Genomic DNA, 18,585 nt, shown 5'->3' with positions numbered 1-18,585 from the left:
GAATGTGAAAAGGCGTTATTGACGATTGTTTATGACCTGATTGATAAAGACGTCATCGAAGAAAAAACAGGTAATGTTTGTAACAGTCCAGTTCTGCCCGTCTTAAAGCGTACTGATCCTTCACAGCCCCCTGTGTATAGGTTCGTGATCGACCTCAGAGAAGTGAACAAGATAGTTATCCCACAGTTTCCAGTTGTCCCCGACATTACTGCTTTATTGATAATGGTTCCAGCTTCAGCAGCTTGGTTCTCGGTGATCGACCTGAAGAACGCTTTCTTCAGCATCCCGATTGCCGAGGAACGTAGAGACATTTTTGGCTTCAATTTAGGAGGACGAAGCTTCCGCTTAAAGTGCGCTCCTCAAGGCTACTGCGAAAGCCCATCAATATTCAGTCAGGCCCTGAAAACACAACTAGACACGATTGTTCTACCGAATGGCTCAACTCTGATTCAGTACGTAGACGATCTGCTGATCGCTGCAGACACTGAAGAGATTTGCAAGAAAGCTACGTTATCATTATTACGTAACTTATGTGACATGAAGCACAAAGTCTCTCTTTCCAAACTCCATTTTTGCCGACAAGACGTAACCTACCTAGGTCACATCTTGTCGAAGGAGGGAAGGAGACTGACACCAGAAAGAATACAGGCAATTGCAGAACTGAGTGCCCCAAGGACACAGAGAGAGGTTCGAGCCTTCTTGGGCATTACATCGTACTGTAGACAATGGATACCGAATTTCTCACTACTAGCCAAACCCTTGCTGGCACTACTCTGCAAAGACACGCCAAATCCTATGCCCTGGTCTGAAGATTGTCAGACGAGTTTCCACGAGTTGCGTGATGCATTGTGTTCGGCTCCTGTGTTGGGAAACCCCAACTACAGTAAGCCTTTTACACTATATGTCCATGTGAAGGAAGGTTGTGCATTATCAGTTTTAACACAACATTTTGGGGACAGACAGCGCCCATGCGCGTATTTTTCGGCAACTCTAGACCCTGTGGCTAAAGCCCTACCAAGTTGTCTGAGGGCTACCGCCGCAGCAGCTGTCTGCATTTGACAATCCGCTGGATTAGTCATGAATAATACTCTGATCGTTATGGTTCCGCATGCAGTAGACATTTTACTAAACAGGACGGAGACACAACATCTTACTAGCGCTCGGCTATCCAGTTACGAACTTACACTGCTAGCAAGTCACATCCACATAAAGAGGTGTGATACACTGAACCCCGCAACGTTATTACCCATTCCGACAGAAACAGACAAGATTGATAACCATGACTGCTGTTTTAGGACAGAAGAAGAGACAAAAGGGAGAGTAGACTTACAGGACACTCCCCTTCCTTAATGCAACGATACTTTATGGGTTGATGGTTCATGTTTCAAGCTGCCGAATGGTGATACGACTGCAGCATATGCCGTAACGACATTACACACCATTATAGAGACCGCCCGCATTTCCCATAATTCTGCACAAGCTGCAGAGCTAATTGCGCTTACCAGAGCATGTGTGTTAGCGAAAGGAAAGCGAGTGAATGTATACACTGACAGCCAATACGCCTTTGGCGTGGCTCACAGTTTTGGGAGATTGTGGCGTGAACGTGGATTCCTGACGTCTCATGGTGCAAAGATACAACATGGTCAGCTAGTTAATGAGCTCCTCGAGTCACTGACCTTGCCACTACAAGTTGCCATTGTGAAATGCAGTGCACACAAAAAGATTCAAGATGATGTTGGCCGCGGGAATGCATTTGCAGACGAGGTTGCGAAAGAGACTGCAAGGAACACAATGAGTCGGATGTATGTTGTAGGTCCCGCTAGATGGATTACTGATGTGGGAATGTGTGAGGACACCATTGAAAGCGTAAAATCTATACAAGCCGAGGCAACTGAGAAAGAGGTGAATGAATGGAGACAAAGTAAAGGTAGATTAGACGCGAATGGTTGTTGGGTCGAACTGTCAGAACACCAGCGATGGCTATTACCTAACACATATGTACTTGCAGTAGTAACAATGGCTCATGGAGTTGCGCACATCAGTTCGAGAGGAATCTGTAAAGTATTGGCCCCAGTATGGCAAAATAGCAACATCCGGAAATATGCAGAGAATGTGGTCAGAAACTGTATGGTGTGTTTGAAGTACAATCCCGGTAGGGGAACCCCAACTCCAGCTGGTCATTTTGCGCCTCCAACGTATCCGTTCGAGGTTTTGCAGCTCGATTTCATTCACATGGAGAGATGCAACAATCTGAAGTATGTGCTCGTTGTTGTTTGCGCTTTCACCAGGTGGGTGGAAGCGTACCCCCTTAAGGACAATACTGCCTTGTCAACTGCCAAAGCCCTTGTCAAAGAGTTCTTCCCTAGATTTGGTATGCCTAGAATCGTCTGGAGTGATAATGGAAGTGAATTCGTAGGACGCGTGATGAAGAGAGTGTGTGAGTGTCAAGGCATACGACAAAAGTTTCACTCTGCGAATCACCCCCAATCAGCTGGATTAGTAGAGTGCTACAATGGCACTTTAAAGCTCAAATTAGCCAAGATCCAAGCCTGTACAGGTCTTAAATGGCCTGACGCCTTGCCCCTAGCACTCTTGTCAACCAGAATGACCGTCCATTCCAGGTTAGGACTTAGCCCCCATGAGATAGTGTTTGGCCGCCCAGCCAACGTCTGGGGCGTGCCAAGGCCAAAGAAACTCAGCGAAATAGAGCACCCCGTACTGCTTGACTACTTGTGCGAATTGACAACTAAATTGCGTGTTTTACACCAACAGGTTCACAGTTCCTCTCCGCCAGCCTCTGACGATCCAGGTCACTCCATCGCACCCGGCACATGGGTCTTGGTGCGGAATTTCCAGCGCACAAACAACGGACCGCCGAGGTGGACCGGACCGTACCTGGTACTTCTTTCCACGAGATCAGCTGTTCGGGTGGAAGGCAAAAAGAACTGGGTGCACGGGACCCATTGTAAACGGGTCCCTCTGCCCCTTCCATACGACCGGTGGGTCAACGAAGGAATTGCCGACTCCGAGACAGAATCCATACCTCGCTTCATCCCTTTCAGCGATGCATGTTTAAAAGAAACTGGTACCGAAAAGGAGAGTGATCATATTTTACAAGGACTTGTGCCACCGTCAATGCAGTTGGACACTTCAGAACCTAAGACATTGTTTGAAGACCACACCATACCTGGGAAACAACAATATAATCTAAGGTCAAGACAAAGAGACTAATAAAAAGCAAACTAATGTGATTTCCCTTCCCCCAAGAACTATTTTTGATTTTTCAGCTCTCTCACTCTCAGGAAACTTGCTCATTTTTGATTTTTGAACCGCCATCCGGTTCTGCTGCTAGGGTCGCGGTTGAAGTCCGGGGAGTGCAGCTGGGGACGTTTAGGTCAACGGTTCTGGTTGGTCCAAGGGAGTTACCCCGGACTGAACAGAGCGCACTCCCTGGCAGAATCAACCTACCACCGCAGGCAGCAACTAGAGGATGGAGTTTCCTAGGGTAAAGAGACCTACCAGATTCACGAACATTGAAAGACAACTATGCATTGTACTGGCCAAAAGAAGGTTTTTGATAACATGTATTTTAATGTTGTGTAGCATAACGATGTTTTTGACTGGTTATACTCTATTCGTATTCCAAGTTACTTTTTCAAATGACACCCGGCCACCGCCTCCTCCTACTATCTCTCCACACTACTTTCACCCTCTACCTGAACACGAGTCGGCCAGAAGACTCGAATTTGTAAATAACTCATTCATTCAACTTCTACACCAACACCAGTCCATAATGAACACATCGAACTGTTGGATATGCGGACTCATGCCGCACATGACTGATAAGGGTATCCCATACTTCATCCTGCCTTTCAGTTATTATGGTTCTCTGTGGGCTTTCCAGACCATGTTCCTATTCGCTCTAGAACCATACCCGACCCGTTCTACTGAGAGTGATTCCAGTAACAAGGCACTAGTAGCAGGGATAAGAAATATGAGTAGAGAGTTCGACACATATCTTACGATTCCCAAAGATGAACTCACTCCGTACACTCGTTGGAACGTAACTAAATATGGGGTTTACCTGAGTAAGAGCCAGACAGCAAAGAAATCCCGCCCAGTTTGGATAGTACCCAACCGAGGTCACTTATGTTTACAAGGTATCGGCAGGGATCCCAAAGCACAATTAGGGAAGAGTATATGCACGGAAACCTATGTGTTCGCTTCCCGAACTTCCCCTATATTCTTAGTAGCCAAAGGCACGTATTTCGTCTGCCATGACCAAGCCTACACCTGGTTGCCCCCTGACTTCTCAGGTACATGCTTTATCTCATTTCTGCTGCCTCCCACCTATACGGCCAGAGCAGATTACCATCGGACAAGGACAGCTAGCGGTGTCGTGAGTAAAGACGACACCGCGGGTCAGGAATTCGCTGACTTCGCAAAGGGTTTTCTGACATTTTGGGGGCCTATGGTGAACAGCAGGAATATTCGCCAGTTATCGAGGATAGTTGAATCCGCCGTGATTACAACGGCCGGAGCCCTTGGCAATTTGATGACCGAACTTCAGTCGGATCGACTTATGACCCTTCAGAACCGAGTTGCTCTAGATATCATACTCGCCGATCGTGGTGGTGTGTGTAGAGTGATCCAATCCAGTTGTTGCATTTTCATCCCTGATAACGCACCGACAGTGTACCAGGCCATCTCTAAGCTACACGAGATATCTGGTTCCCTTCACGTAGAAAAAGGGGACTGGTCCTTACTGGGGTGGTTCTGGGAACTGATCGCTACCTGGGGATGGAAAACACTGATCTTCATTGGGATGATCTTAGCACTTCTGTTTATGTTCTGCCTGTGTGTACAGTGCGCTCCTGCACTATGTGGCCTTTATGCTACCTCATGTGTACGGAAGCCTGTGTCAAGGGACGAACTGAGCAACAGAATGATGCTACAGCAGCATCTCCACAAATTCCTTCATACAGATTTAGACTCGGATTAACATGAATTATTGCCTTATATGAGGGCAAAAGGAGGATCTGTGGTTCTGAAATTCTGGACCCTACTGTTATCCCGGTATCGAGGTCCGATACCCGTGTCCCGAAACATCAACGTACCATGACGAATTTGGTGTCGACGAACCGATAATGATTAGGACATCATTCCTATGCATTTGCGTCATGATCGAGGCATGCTAACACCCCTGAATCGTAGTTTCCGTCCCGACCCCTCAGACTCCATTTTGTAAACGGTATCCATCTTGTGTCTTGCCCTCATGATAAGTCAATTAAAGGTCGAGCTTGATCTAAAAGGACACGTCCACCTTCCCTGACTTCCCCCTGACCTATCCCAACTGACTCCCTTGCCTCCAGCCAAACCTGTTTGGGCAGCTCCTCGCCCAGTGGCCTAATACGATAGCATCAATGCATAACATGCCCCAAACCATTCACTACATCCAGATCATGTTTTCTACACGCACACCTGTCCGCGTTCCCTGTTTATGGCCAGTTTTATGACTAGGATGTGCCTTCTTTTATTGGGGCTTCACCGATATCTGATGGGAGTTCCGGGCTTGGCTGGGTAATCTATCACGAATTGGACATCTAAAATACGGGCTTGCCTACATGACTTCGCTCTTTTGTATTATTGTAGAAATATGTGTATAGCCATATCATAAACTCAAGAATTCTTGCTTGCAGCTATTATTTTTGTATATAAGGAGAAGGCTGGTTCTGTAAAAACGAACAGTCTCCTGAGAACACATGACCCGTGTTTGTCGTGCTTCTAGGACACCTGTTACTTGGTAGCTGCCAATAAAACTTGATCTCTGACTGCGACTAGAAGACTCAGTGTTTCTGTGGTCCGGAACAAGGGAGGACTCAGAGGTCTTCGGGTGTTATCCCCTGGCACCAAACGGGTTCCTAAAAACCCGTTACCTCAGGGGTGTATGCCAAGGCGGCCAGGTCTAACAACACCAAAGGGCTTCATCAGGGCTGGTAAAAACAACAGATCAATGATCATAAATACCTATCTCACATGAGATCATGAACCCTTCACCATAAGTGCAATAGTGGAAATGTTCTTGAGCCAGAAAAGAAACAGTGCTTCTGATGGTGCACAACACATGACAGCAACGGCCATGAGAACACCCACACAAGAAACCAAAACGAAAAACCAAGACTCTTGTGAAGTGATGAACAAAAACAGAGAGTATTAGGACCCAAATGACCTATTCCAATAAAAAGCACATCTAATCAGTCTTTGTGAGGTTAGGAAAAAAAACCATAGAACAACAACCATTAAATGAGTATCTTTACCCATTTAGTTGCACAACACATTAGGTGATCCCAACTAACTATCTGGGTCACAGCCAGGGAGAAAAGCCAGTGTGGCACAAAAACCAACTCCACAAGTCATATATTAGACCTGTATTTTTGTTGAAACTCAACACCAGTGACTTGGTGAAGTTTAAAACACATCAACCATAAATTCCAATGATTTTTTATTTACCTGAAGTGGAAACCTTTATTCCAGGTGCCTTGCAAGACGATGGATAGTCCACCAAAACACAATTCAAACACAGAAATCCTGGAGCAGAAAAGAAGCAGTCTCTGTTACGACCACAACCATCATCTTTTTACTTAATCATTAGTAGCATGGCTTAGATATTCGCCATCCTATGTCCAGTATATATGACCCAAAACACCAAATAGCAAGTTGCTATACCTTGTCAGGTTAGACCTTTCTGCGCAGTATCAACAATTCGGATCCTTGCTTGCTAGTTGGTCGTTTCAGGCTCCAGACAAGTTTAGTGTAAGTCACTATGTCTTCAGTTCGTTCTGTGAAGCAAAATGAATGAGCAATCATTGAGAAAACATCTTCTAGTATTAACTATGCCGTTTGCGTCTCACAGTGCACGAAAAAAGAGATTCTCCTTACATATTATGTCGGGAAAACTAATATTTTAAAAACGGCGCCGTTCAGATAGCACTATGCACGTGACGTGATTCTCCTCGCATGCATGTTCAGAGAACCAATATCTGAGAAACTCATTACGTATTGCGCTGGTATCCCTCACCCTCACCCCCTCAGAACCCACACCCCCTCACCCTCAAACACCCCCTCACCCTCACACCCCCTCACCCTCACTCTCCCTCACACCCTCACCCTCACTCACCCTCACACTCCTCTCAGCCTCTCTCACCCTCACCCTCTCACCCTCACCCCCCCAACTCCCTCACACCCCTTCACATACCCTCACTCACCCTCACACACCATCTCACCCTCACACACCCTCTCACCCCCTTCACATCATGCCTCACACTGCTGCACGCCTCACACTGCTGCACGCCGCACACTACTGCATTACTCATACTGCTGCATGCCTCACACTGTTGCACGCCTAACACTGCTGCCCGCTGTATACTGCTGCCCGCCTCACACTGCTGCATGCCTCACACTGCTGCACACCACACACTGCTGCATGCCACACACTGCTGCATGCCTCACACTGCTGCATGCCTCACACTGCTGCACGCCACACACTGCTGCACGCCTCACACTGCTGCACGCCTCACACTGCTGCATGCCTCACACTGCTGCACGCCTCACACTGCTGCACGCCTCACACTGCTGCACGCCTCACACTGCTGCATGCTGCACACTGCTGCACGCCGCACACTGCTGCATGCCGCACACTGCTGCACGCCACACACTGCTGCACGCCTCACACTGCTGCACGCCACACACTGCTGCATGCCGCACACTGCTGCACGCCACACACTGCTGCACGTCTAACACTGTTGCATGCCTCACACTGCTGCATGCCTCACACTGCTGCACGCCTCACACTACTGCATTACTCATACTGCTGCATGCCTCACACTGTTGCACGCCTAACACTGCTGCACACCTCACACTGCTGCATGCCTCACACTGCTGCATGCCTCACACTGCTGCACGCCTAACACTGCTGCATGCCTCACACTGCTGCACGCCTCACACTGCTGCATGCCTCACACTGCTGCACGCCTCACACTGCTGCACGCCTCACACTACTGCATTACTCATACTGCTGCATGCCTCACACTGTTGCACGCCTAACACTGCTGCACACCTCACACTGCTGCATGCCTCACACTGCTGCATGCCTCACACTGCTGCATGCCTCACACTGCTGCATGCCTCACACTGCTGCATGCCTCACACTGCTGCACGCCTCACACTGCTGCATGCCTCACACTGCTGCACGCCTCACACTGCTGCACGCCTCACACTGCTGCATGCTGCACACTGCTGCACGCCGCACACTGCTGCATGCCGCACACTGCTGCACGCCACACACTGCTGCACACCTCACACTGCTGCATGCCTCACACTGCTGCATGCCGCACACTGCTGCATTACTCATACTGCTGCCTGCCTCACACTGCTGCACGCCTCACACTGCTGAACACTGCTGCATGCCTCACACTGCTGCATTACTCACACTGCTGCACTCCTCACACTGCTGCACGCTGCTGCACGCCTCACACTGCTGCACGCCTCACACTGCTGCACACCTCACACTACTGCACGCCTCACACTGCTGCATGCCTCACACTGCTGCATGCCTCACACTGCTGCATGCCTCACACTGCTGCATGCCTCACACTGCTGCACGCCACACACTGCTGCACGCCTAACACTGCTGCATGCCTCACTGCTGCACGCCTCACACTGCTGCATGCTGCACAGTGCTGCACGCCGCACACTGCTGCATGCCGCACACTGCTGCACGCCACACACTGCTGCACGCCTAACACTGCTGCACGCCGCACACTGCTGCATGCCGCACACTGCTGCACGCCACACACTGCTGCACGCCTAACACTGCTGCACGCCGCACACTGCTGCATGCCGCACACTGCTGCACGCCACACACTGCTGCACGCCTAACACTGCTGCACGCGTAACACTGCTGCACGCCACACACTGCTGCACGCCTCACACTGCTACACGCTGCTGCATTATACTCACACTGCTGCATGCCACACACTGCTGCATGCCACACACTGCTGCACGCCACACACTGCTGCACGCCACACACTGCTGCACGCCACACACTGCTGCACGCCACACACTGGTGCACGCCACACACTGGTGCATGCTCACACTGTTGCACGACACACACTGCTGCACGCCGCACACTGCTGCACGCCACACACTGCTGCACGCCTAACACTGCTGCACGCCGCACACTGCTGCATGCCACACACTGCTTCACGCCACACACTGCTGCACGCCACACACTGCTGCATGCCGCACACTGCTGCACGCCGCACACTGCTGCATGCCGCAGACTGCTGCACGCCACACACTGCTGCACGCCACACACTGCTGCACGCCTAACACTGCTGCACGCGTAACACTGCTGCACGTCTAACACTGATGCACGCCTCACACTGCTACACGCTGCTGCATTATACTCACACTGCTGCATTACTCACACTGCTGCACGCCTCACACTGCTGCACGCCACACACTGCTGCACGCCTCGCACTGCTGCATGCCTCACACTGCTGCACGCCACACACTGCTGCATGCCACACACTGCTGCATGCCACACACTGCTGCACGCCACACACTGCTGCACGCCGCACACTGCTGCATGCTGCACACTGCTGCACGCCGCACACTGCTGCACGCCTAACACTGATGCATGCCGCACACTGCTGCACGCCGCACACTGCTGCATGCCGCACACTGCTGCACGCCTAACACTGCTGCACGTCTAACACTGCTGCACGCCTCACACTGCTACACGCTGCTGCATTATACTCACACTGCTGCATTACTCACACTGCTGCACGCCTCACACTGCTGCACGCCACACACTGCTGCACGCCTCGCACTGCTGCATGCCTCACACTGCTGCACGCCACACACTGCTGCATGCCACACACTGCTGCACGCCACACACTGCTGCACGCCGCACACTGCTGCATGCTGCACACTGCTGCACGCCACACACTGCTGCATGCTGCACACTGCTGCACGCCACACACTGCTGCACGCCACACACAGCTGCATGCTGCACACTGCTGCACGCCACACACTGCTGCACGCCTCACACTGCTGCACGCCTCACACTGCTACACACTGCTGCACGCCACACACTGCTGCATGCTCACACTGTTGCACGACACACACAGCTGCACGCCACACACTGCTGCACGCCACACACTGCTGCATGCCACACACTGCTGCACGCCACACACTGCTGCACGCCACACACTGCTGCACGCCACACACTGCTGTACGCCACACACTGCTGCACGCCGCACACTGCTGCACACTGCTGATTGTTCTATGTTAGGGACGAATACCCATATGTGCGCTGTGTGCCATATTAATTTTTTCTTCATAGAATTTGGTCTGTGCTTGGATCATCTCCCTATGATATTGTCTAATAGCTGCCTTATATTGACTTTTGATGGCGGGATCATAGTTTTTTCTCCACACCCTTTCCATTCTTTTACATGATTTTTTTGTCAGAATTAATTGCTTATTGAACCATGGGGCTTTAATCCTAACTTCAAGTTTACTTTGTCTGGTTTTCTGTGGGCGTTGGGCTGCAACTTTGTTGAGCCACTCAGCCCAAATCTTGTTGGCCTCTTCTACGTCATCTGTCAGGCTTGGTCATCTAATTCAATCCTTACGTTGTCAGGTAGGGATTTTGGCTATTTATTCTTAATCCCGGTTACTTTGTGACTGGTGTGTCGAGCCTGTGGATTTTCCAGTGTAAACGGGATGAAATAATGATCCGACCATGGCATTGGTATAGGGGTCTCTACTTCTAGCTTAGGGTCATTTGAAACAAGCATTGGCGTAACCAATAGGTCTCGCCTTTGGGACCTTATAAGTGTTTAGCCATGCATAAGTTGATGCTGTTGCACCAAGGATATTGTGCAGCATAACTAAATACTTATAATGTTCCAAAAGCGAGACCTATTGGCTATGCCAATGCTTGTTTAGTGTTGCACTGGTGTTTCCTTTGGTACAGTGCTATACACTGTATTTTAAAATAGGGTTAATACATTTAATCAAATATACGTTGCCCGTGCAAGATCGTTTCCTACTGTTTTTGTAGTGTTGCTCTGGTGTTTCCATTCTAATTATTAAAAAATGTTTTTGTGTCAAGGATCAGAGCGGCAGTGGAAATATACAGTGAATCATGCCCTCTAATAGTGGATGTAAAAATGGCATCAATGCTGTGCACTGGCATGTTGAAGGCACCATCTATGCATATTTGTAATTCTGGGGAGATATGATCTTATTCTATTCTGACTTGTGTTCCAGGCGAACCCTAGAACGAATACACTAACTGTTTATTGCTCATTTTAAACTAATAAAGAGATTGAACTGGAGGACTCTGAGACTCTGAAAATGCATCTCTGCCACGGATTAGACCTCTCTGGTTGTTTACTTGGAAGCAGGAGCAAATCTTGCAATAATATCTAAACTCCCGACAGTCATCTTCAAAAGTCTGAGTATAAAAAAAGCTTGCAAAAACTAGTTTCTTTACAGGTGCTTGTTGTTGTCCTAGATATTCATGTATGCATGGGTATCTGCGGTGGCTGTCCTTAAGTGGCATTTTGTTAACTATTCAAAAGTGTACTCAAAGCGAGCTCTGGCTGATGCTTGCGCATCCACGGAGCCATCGTTGAATGAACAGGTTTTGATTAAGTAAAGCACATTCAAATATTCTCCCTGTAGATGTGCGTGCATCAGTGGTAGGAGCGATCTTTGATGAGATTTGTTAAAGCAAGTGCCATTTGAAGATGCAAGTAGTGCATGCGTGCACTTGGGGCACGTTAGAATGTCAGCGTGCGTGTGCACGCAATCAGCTCTTTTTTGAATCACATACTCGTGCTTGTCGCGCGCCCCTGCTTGCTCCCGCAAGGCGGATGCCGCCAGAAGCACGAGTATGTGCTTCCAAAAAGAGCAGAGCAATGGCTAAAGGTCCTCTTATGCAGCGCATGCGCACTGCGTATGCGAGACCTAAAAATGGCATCCAATATGGTACCCTTTACATGGGTGCTTGTGTTTATCAGTTGTTTCAGTTGCATGGCCTCCATGTCATGAATTAATCTAACTGCTGTGGTATTATCAGGTTCATCCAGATGGAAGTTTAAGTCCCCCAATAATGTAATGGAGCTCTTGCTGGCCACCATGTCTGCTATTAAGCTGGGAAATTCCTCTAGAAACGGAGTGGGGGGTCCTGGGGGTCTATAGAGCAGTGTGCCTGAAAACGAGTTATTAGCCGATGTTTTAGGCTGAATTGTACAGTTTCACTGTTGGTGGTGGCAACGGACGATATCATGCATTCTTAGTCGTTTTTGTAAATGATTGCTACCCCGCCTCCCCTTTTTCCCATCCTGCCTTGCCTTTGGATAAGGAAATCGGGGGTTAGTCCTTGGATTATGCCAGGGGCGGACCAGTCATTCAACCACGTTTCAGTAACGAAGCGAATGTCAAGTTCTTTATTCTCTATTAGCATTATGATTTCTGTGGTGTGTGCTGGCAAGGATCTACTGTTAATAAGTCCCATTTCCCATTGCTCATTCCTTGTGGGCCTATCTAGTTGTAGTTGCCCTTCAATCTTAAACTTAGTCCGGCAGAGAGGGCATGACATCTTCTTCCCTATCAAGCTTGTAGGCGCTAGAGTAATCTCACATTGGACTCTACCGGAGTATCTCAATGAGAGTAATAATGCTCTATCATATGTGATGAGCTTACCGTTTTCTGGGTTGAATCCGGCATGGTTCCTTGCCCATGACCGTGTCCGGACGCAGGCGGGCTTGCCTTAGGCGCGCCAGAAGCGTGACGCTGCCCGTCCGTGCTGCGGGCACCATAAGTAGGCTTTTGCTTAACTCAGTGGTTCCCAAAGTGTGCGCCGCGGCACCCCGGTGCGCCGTGATTAGAAGCCAGGGTTGCCGCGGCGCAGGATGTGGGTCGTGGAAATTGCAGCCGCAATTCCTCCCCCTCCTTTGTGCTGCCAGGTCACGTGATCCTCTTGAAGTGTTCGCTTGACCAGCTGACTGTCCTCGCATATGACACGCAGGGCTTCCACCACTCGGTTCCTGAGGGAACAGCACTCGGCTGCAACTCAACCAAGCATGGGCTTTCCGGCTGACTGAGCTCCGATCACAATCCTGTGAAACGGAACTGCATCAGTAAGAAAGGTATGTTTATTGTCCCCCATCCCGAGGGATCTATGTCTAGGAGACCTTTTGAAGTCTATTTCGCAGTGGTGGGGGTTATTACTAATTCGTCCCCTCGTATTTATTTTTAGATCTCTGGAGCCTTTGATTTTTGCCAGTCCAAGTTTATGAAAATAGGACAATGGCTGATTTATTAAATGTGGGATTGCTTTCTCGTATCATATAGCGCAACCTCGACCCGAAGGTATTGGAGCGCTTTACATCAGCACCAATTTCAGTACACAAGGGCACATTATTTTGTGTGTGTTTTTACAAGTGTCCTGAGTTTTGACTCGTTGTACAGGGGCACTGGCACAGGTGGAGGAGCGGGTGGGGAGCCTACTAGTGACGGTGTTTCAGAGAGTTATTGCTTTGCATTCTGAATGCTGTTGACGCTGTGGACGGTAGAGGGCACCTGTGAGTTGTGAGTCTCCGCGAGGATGCCAGTAAACGCCGCCGCCATCGGACGCGGCCGTTGCTGCTCTTGCTGCTGCTGTTCGTTTTTTGCTTTTTCGCTGTTGCCTTTGCTGCCGCTCCCGCTGCTCGTCCTGCCCCCCCCCCCCCGGCGATAGATAAGAGGGGAGAAAACCGACCCGCCATTGGGTGTGGCCGCTGCCGCTGCTGCTGCCTCTTCTGCTTCTTCTGCTGCTGTGTCCCCCCCACCCCCAGCGAGAGAGAAAACAGAGCGGGGGAAGGGCGGGAGAAGAGCAACAAACTGATTAAAGAGAGGGCAAAAAAGCGGCAAAAAGTGGGCACTAACTGCTGCCTCTACTACTGCCTGCTCCCTTCGCTGTCCTTCACTGTTCGAGGCTGCAGGAACCAATATAGTACGGGCAATCATGGACTACTACGGTCGCAGCGTGTATGAGGAGCCATAATTAAGGGGAGTCATAACCGAGGAGACAGCCACTGCAGGCTGCACTAGCGCCGATGCCATTGCGCTCCCCCTTCATTCCACCACTACCGCTACCACTACCGCTGGAGACAACGCTGGAAGCGCCGAGCCCAATATCAGAGGTTAGTCGCGCTGCCAGCGAAAGCAATGCAAGGGTGGGGTGATAGAGCACGCAAGCCAAGAGCCGAAGAACCCCGATAGATTGGCGTCCCGCACCTCTTTGCTCACCTAAAAACTTAAACTTAAACTTGTACTGGCGAATTGCATTCGTGACTTGCGACTTGCTACAGCGGCAGCCAGCCACATTGAGAGCCACATTGACAGCTTCACGCCAGTAAAAAAGTCTTCCTGGGGGCGCTGGTGAGAGATAGTGAGCTCAGCTGCTGTTAGAGACAGCTGTAAAGTAAGAGCCCCGGGGTATGAAGGCCAGGCGGTTCCGACTAGGTCTGATGTCGCCGGTGGCCTCCCCCTGTGTGATCCGCTCACTCCCCATGAGCTTCAGCTGTCAAGTTCTAGGCTGTCACCAGTTCTCGCATTTGAAACCACCCAGTTGGACTGACTGACGCCTATACATAATCCAACCACGCACCGACTAAAATGCGCACTAGGAGCTGCCTTCTACTGCAACCAACACACCGCCCTCACAAGTCTGCCAGGCGCCAGAAATCAAAACTGCTATATCCTCAGGCGACAGGTTGCAGTCGCCAATCCCCCTCTCGATTTTGCCCAATGCAAGCGGAACAAATGGAAGAGGCTTCAGAATTTTTTCCTAGCACCCCAATGGGAATCCCTGAGGATAAAAAGGTCAAAAACAGTCTCAGCAGAGGCTTTGTGCAAACGGCGTTAACGGACCGCCTTCCGCACATATCAAAAGGGAAAATTAGCGGAATAACTGACATTCGAGAGCATTTTTACAAGATTGGCCAAGGAAATAGCGTAACACCTCAATTAGCATGCAATAAGACCTTGAAAATACAGCAGCAACTTATAAATTTGTCTGACCCCTCTAACCTACCGTCTCTGTACCCAGAAATAACTGTTCATCGTCAAGCCACTGCCTTGGTTCCCGGCACCAAACTAGGGAATGTACAGGACAGCTTTCCTCTCTCTCCCCGGTTATTACCCATTCCCCCCTTATCCCAGACGAACATTGGATGCAGTCAAGTACAACTAAATTACCACTTGCGCTATCATCTGCGCTATCACCTACGCCATCGTCTGTTGTCTTTGTTACATCGCATGCTAATAGCCTCGCCATTGCAAATGACCCCGAGAAAGAAACTACAATGAGCATTGACAAAAAACTTGAACAATTAAATTCACTGATTCGAAGGGTCCAAAACAACGTGGGTGAAAATCATGCGTCAACAGCACACCTAAACCAGGAACTGCTAGCAAACATCACCCCACATTCAAACAATACGCATACCAATTGCATCTGTGAGACTCTGATAAAAAAACTCGAGACTCTGCCTGAAATAATGTCCGAGCTAATTGAAGATCTAAAGACAAGGCCACAAATACAATCGCAGAAAGTATGTACTTCAATTCAGCAGAAAACTAGTTTTGTCTCCAATCCCCAAATCCATGTAACACCAGTGAAATCTAGAACAACTTTCAACATCTTAGCTAGCCCCAGTAATATTAATAACAGTTCAAAACAGGTCCAGCAACAATTAAATATCGCAACAAGCCTTCCTCCTGATCAAGCCTTTGTCGCAACAAACTTTCCTATGCCTTTAAGCGAGCCCAAGCAAGTCCTGAAGGAAGGTACAACGCTGTCGAGAAAAAATAAGAAAAAACTGAAGAAACTAAATAAAGCTAATAAAAAGAATACTGCACTAATACAATGACTCGGAACAAATGGGAGGAATATTTCGTCAAACAAGGTGGAGGAGCTAGACGAATCAATGGTCCCCCACAAAGGCATTGTTGAAAAATCAAAACCAACTCAATACCCTACACAGAAAACAATAGACCTAAAGGAGGAAAAAGCACCTAAACATAACAGCAATATGAAAATGCCTTGTAGCAACCATCCGTCTCAAAGTGAAAAGTCCATTAAACCTGCCACTAAAAACTCTTCAACCACTACAAACAGAATAAACATGCCCACTGCTGAAGGCATGGGGCAAATAAAAAGAATCTCTAACACAGAAACACCAACATTAAGAGAAAACGAAAGCCAAACCAACAAAGGGGCCGCACAAGAGGAGGTCGGACCTAACAATAAAATATTTTCCCCTCAAGAATTTGCTATAAGCGCTCAGTTAATAAGTACCCACCCCTTGACTTTAAAGCAAACTGTCTTAGAACACCTAGAACATCATGTCAGGGAAAAGCCCCAAACAGATCCGCCTATTGGTGCCCCCAATCGGCCACATATGCATAAAGCTAATACTAATATACAGGAACCTAGCCTTCTACAGCGACAGAGCAAAAAAGTACTACTCTATCCAGAATATGAATCCCAGGGTAATGGGACATCCTCAATAGGGGAAACGTTCTAAAACTCTGCCAGAATTTGCCAGGCTTAGAAAACATCAACACAGCAGACATTGAAACAGTGGCTTTTATTGACCCAGCCTGGGGCCAAAAAAATGAGTCAACTCTGGTAATTTTTACCAATCCGGAGCCAGCGGCAATATTAGCTAAAAACTCAAAACAACTGAGTGAATGGGGTATTCGAGTAAGTTCCTATACGTCCCTCAACTATCCGTCCTTCTTAAAAAAAAAAAATGAAACCCCGCTGCCCAACAATACGGGCTCTGACTTAAATGTGGAAGGGAGAAGACAGCAACAACAGCCGATGCTACGGGGCCCAAGACAGGAATTAAAAGCAGCACCCTGGATGGACACTCCACTTCAAGTAATCACCACAGCTGCAGGCGGTCCACGCAAGTGCATATTTAAATTAAATAAATCTCATGATTGGTCCTGGCTTTCTAAGGCCTTAGGGTAGTACACCGGCAAGTCAGTCAGAAGGTAAATCAAAATATGACAAAGCTCGATGCTTAAACATTTGCTCGTGGAACATTAGGGGCCTAACCAAAGAGAAAATGTGTCGCACAATTAAGGACCTCCAGGAGCTAAACGACATCCTTGCGATCCAAGAGACTTGGGCCTTGGAGAATACCATCTGGGAAGATTTCACTACATGCGAATCCTTTGCTATTCCCTCTGCAGTAGGCGGCCATGCATCCGGGGGCGTGTTGATTAAGCATGGGCGGATTTTGCGGATTGGCAATCCGCGAACTTGCGTATTTACGGATTCGCAATCCGCGAAGATCCGCGAACTCTAGCGGATTTGCGGATTTTTCCGTTTTTTGTGTTGGCGCGTGTTCGCGCCGATTTTGGGACAAGTTCGCAATTGCGAACTTACTTTTCGGCTCGCAACGGCCGCGACTATGTTGTTTCTACGTCTGGTTTATCATCACAGGTTCACAGCACCCTCTGTTTCACCACTGCCACCCTCTGGGACACCCATGCCACCCTCTAGTACATCCTCACTGGCACCTATTAGGTTTATTTATCACTGTAGATTATGGTGGTTGAAAAAAGCAAGCACACCTGCCCTTCTTCAACTGCCATCAATTAATTTGTGTTTCATTAATGTGTCAGTAATTTTGAAAGTTCCAGTCTGGCTGGCACCTGCTTCCTTCCTTATCTGTAATTTGCTTTTTGTTGCAGTGAAATTTTTTTTCCACAGGACCTTTATGGTGCTATTCTATGAGCCTGCTGTTTGGGTCATAGCAGGGTCATAGAATAGTTGCAAACTCTGGAGGGGCCCATCAGGAAGCACTACCTTGAATGTTACTAATGTTAAGTTTGAACTTTTGCACCTGCTCATTGCTTTCAGTTTAGCTAAAATCGTTTTTTCTGCAATTTCGCGCGTTTTTTGGGGCGCGAATCCGTGCGAGATCGATTTCGGAAGCCGCGAATACGTGCGAATACAAAATTGTTTTTGTTGCGACGTGTATGTTCGCGTGATCTTGCGCGTGTTCGCGAGGCGCTTCTAGCTATACGTTTGCCAAGTTACCCTATCGGTCGTACACGGGCACGGCCATCTTGTTGGCGTGACGTAATTCCGTTTCTGCCCGCTATGTGTAATCTCGCAAAGTGTGCTGCTCGCTAGTACAATTTCGCGCGTACTCGCAAGGAAAATCTCGCGCGAACTTACCCACGCGGTCGTGAACGGGCGCGGCCATCTTGTTTCTCATTCATTGCTATGGTTCTGGGCATGCTTTCTCTATCCTCTCTCAATCTCTGCCATCCTTTGCTTGTTTGAAGTTTTTTTGATCTAATTTTACTTATTATCTATCCCTCTATTTTTCTAGCTCTATATTTTTGTGTTTTCTGCAGCTTTTAGTTACTTTTAAACTACTTTTATAAACTCTTTTCTTTTCTTCTTCACTATTCTATTTCTTCTTTATCATTTAAGTTTAT

General features: G+C 48.6%; 1 protein-coding gene and 1 long non-coding RNA gene across 2 annotated transcripts in view; both read right to left on the bottom strand.

Moving 5' to 3' along the window:
- Positions 1-18,585, bottom strand: part of LOC144806189 (uncharacterized) — a 412,937-nt gene that overhangs the window by 201,235 nt on the left and 193,117 nt on the right. The window lies entirely within an intron of this gene.
- LOC144806198 (uncharacterized) overlaps positions 1-18,585 on the bottom strand; it is a 90,081-nt gene that overhangs the window by 38,858 nt on the left and 32,638 nt on the right. Inside the window, exon 2 of the long non-coding RNA XR_013605722.1 lies at positions 6,727-6,839. This is a non-coding gene — a long non-coding RNA (uncharacterized LOC144806198). The remainder of the gene's footprint in view (positions 1-6,726; positions 6,840-18,585) is intronic.

This window comes from Lissotriton helveticus, assembly GCF_964261635.1.
Source record: "Lissotriton helveticus chromosome 1_1 unlocalized genomic scaffold, aLisHel1.1 SUPER_1_unloc_52, whole genome shotgun sequence".
NCBI classification, from domain to species: Eukaryota; Metazoa; Chordata; class Amphibia; order Caudata; family Salamandridae; genus Lissotriton; species Lissotriton helveticus.
The sequence above is the reverse complement of the archived record's forward strand: the minus strand, read 5'-3'. Positions and strand labels throughout refer to the sequence as shown.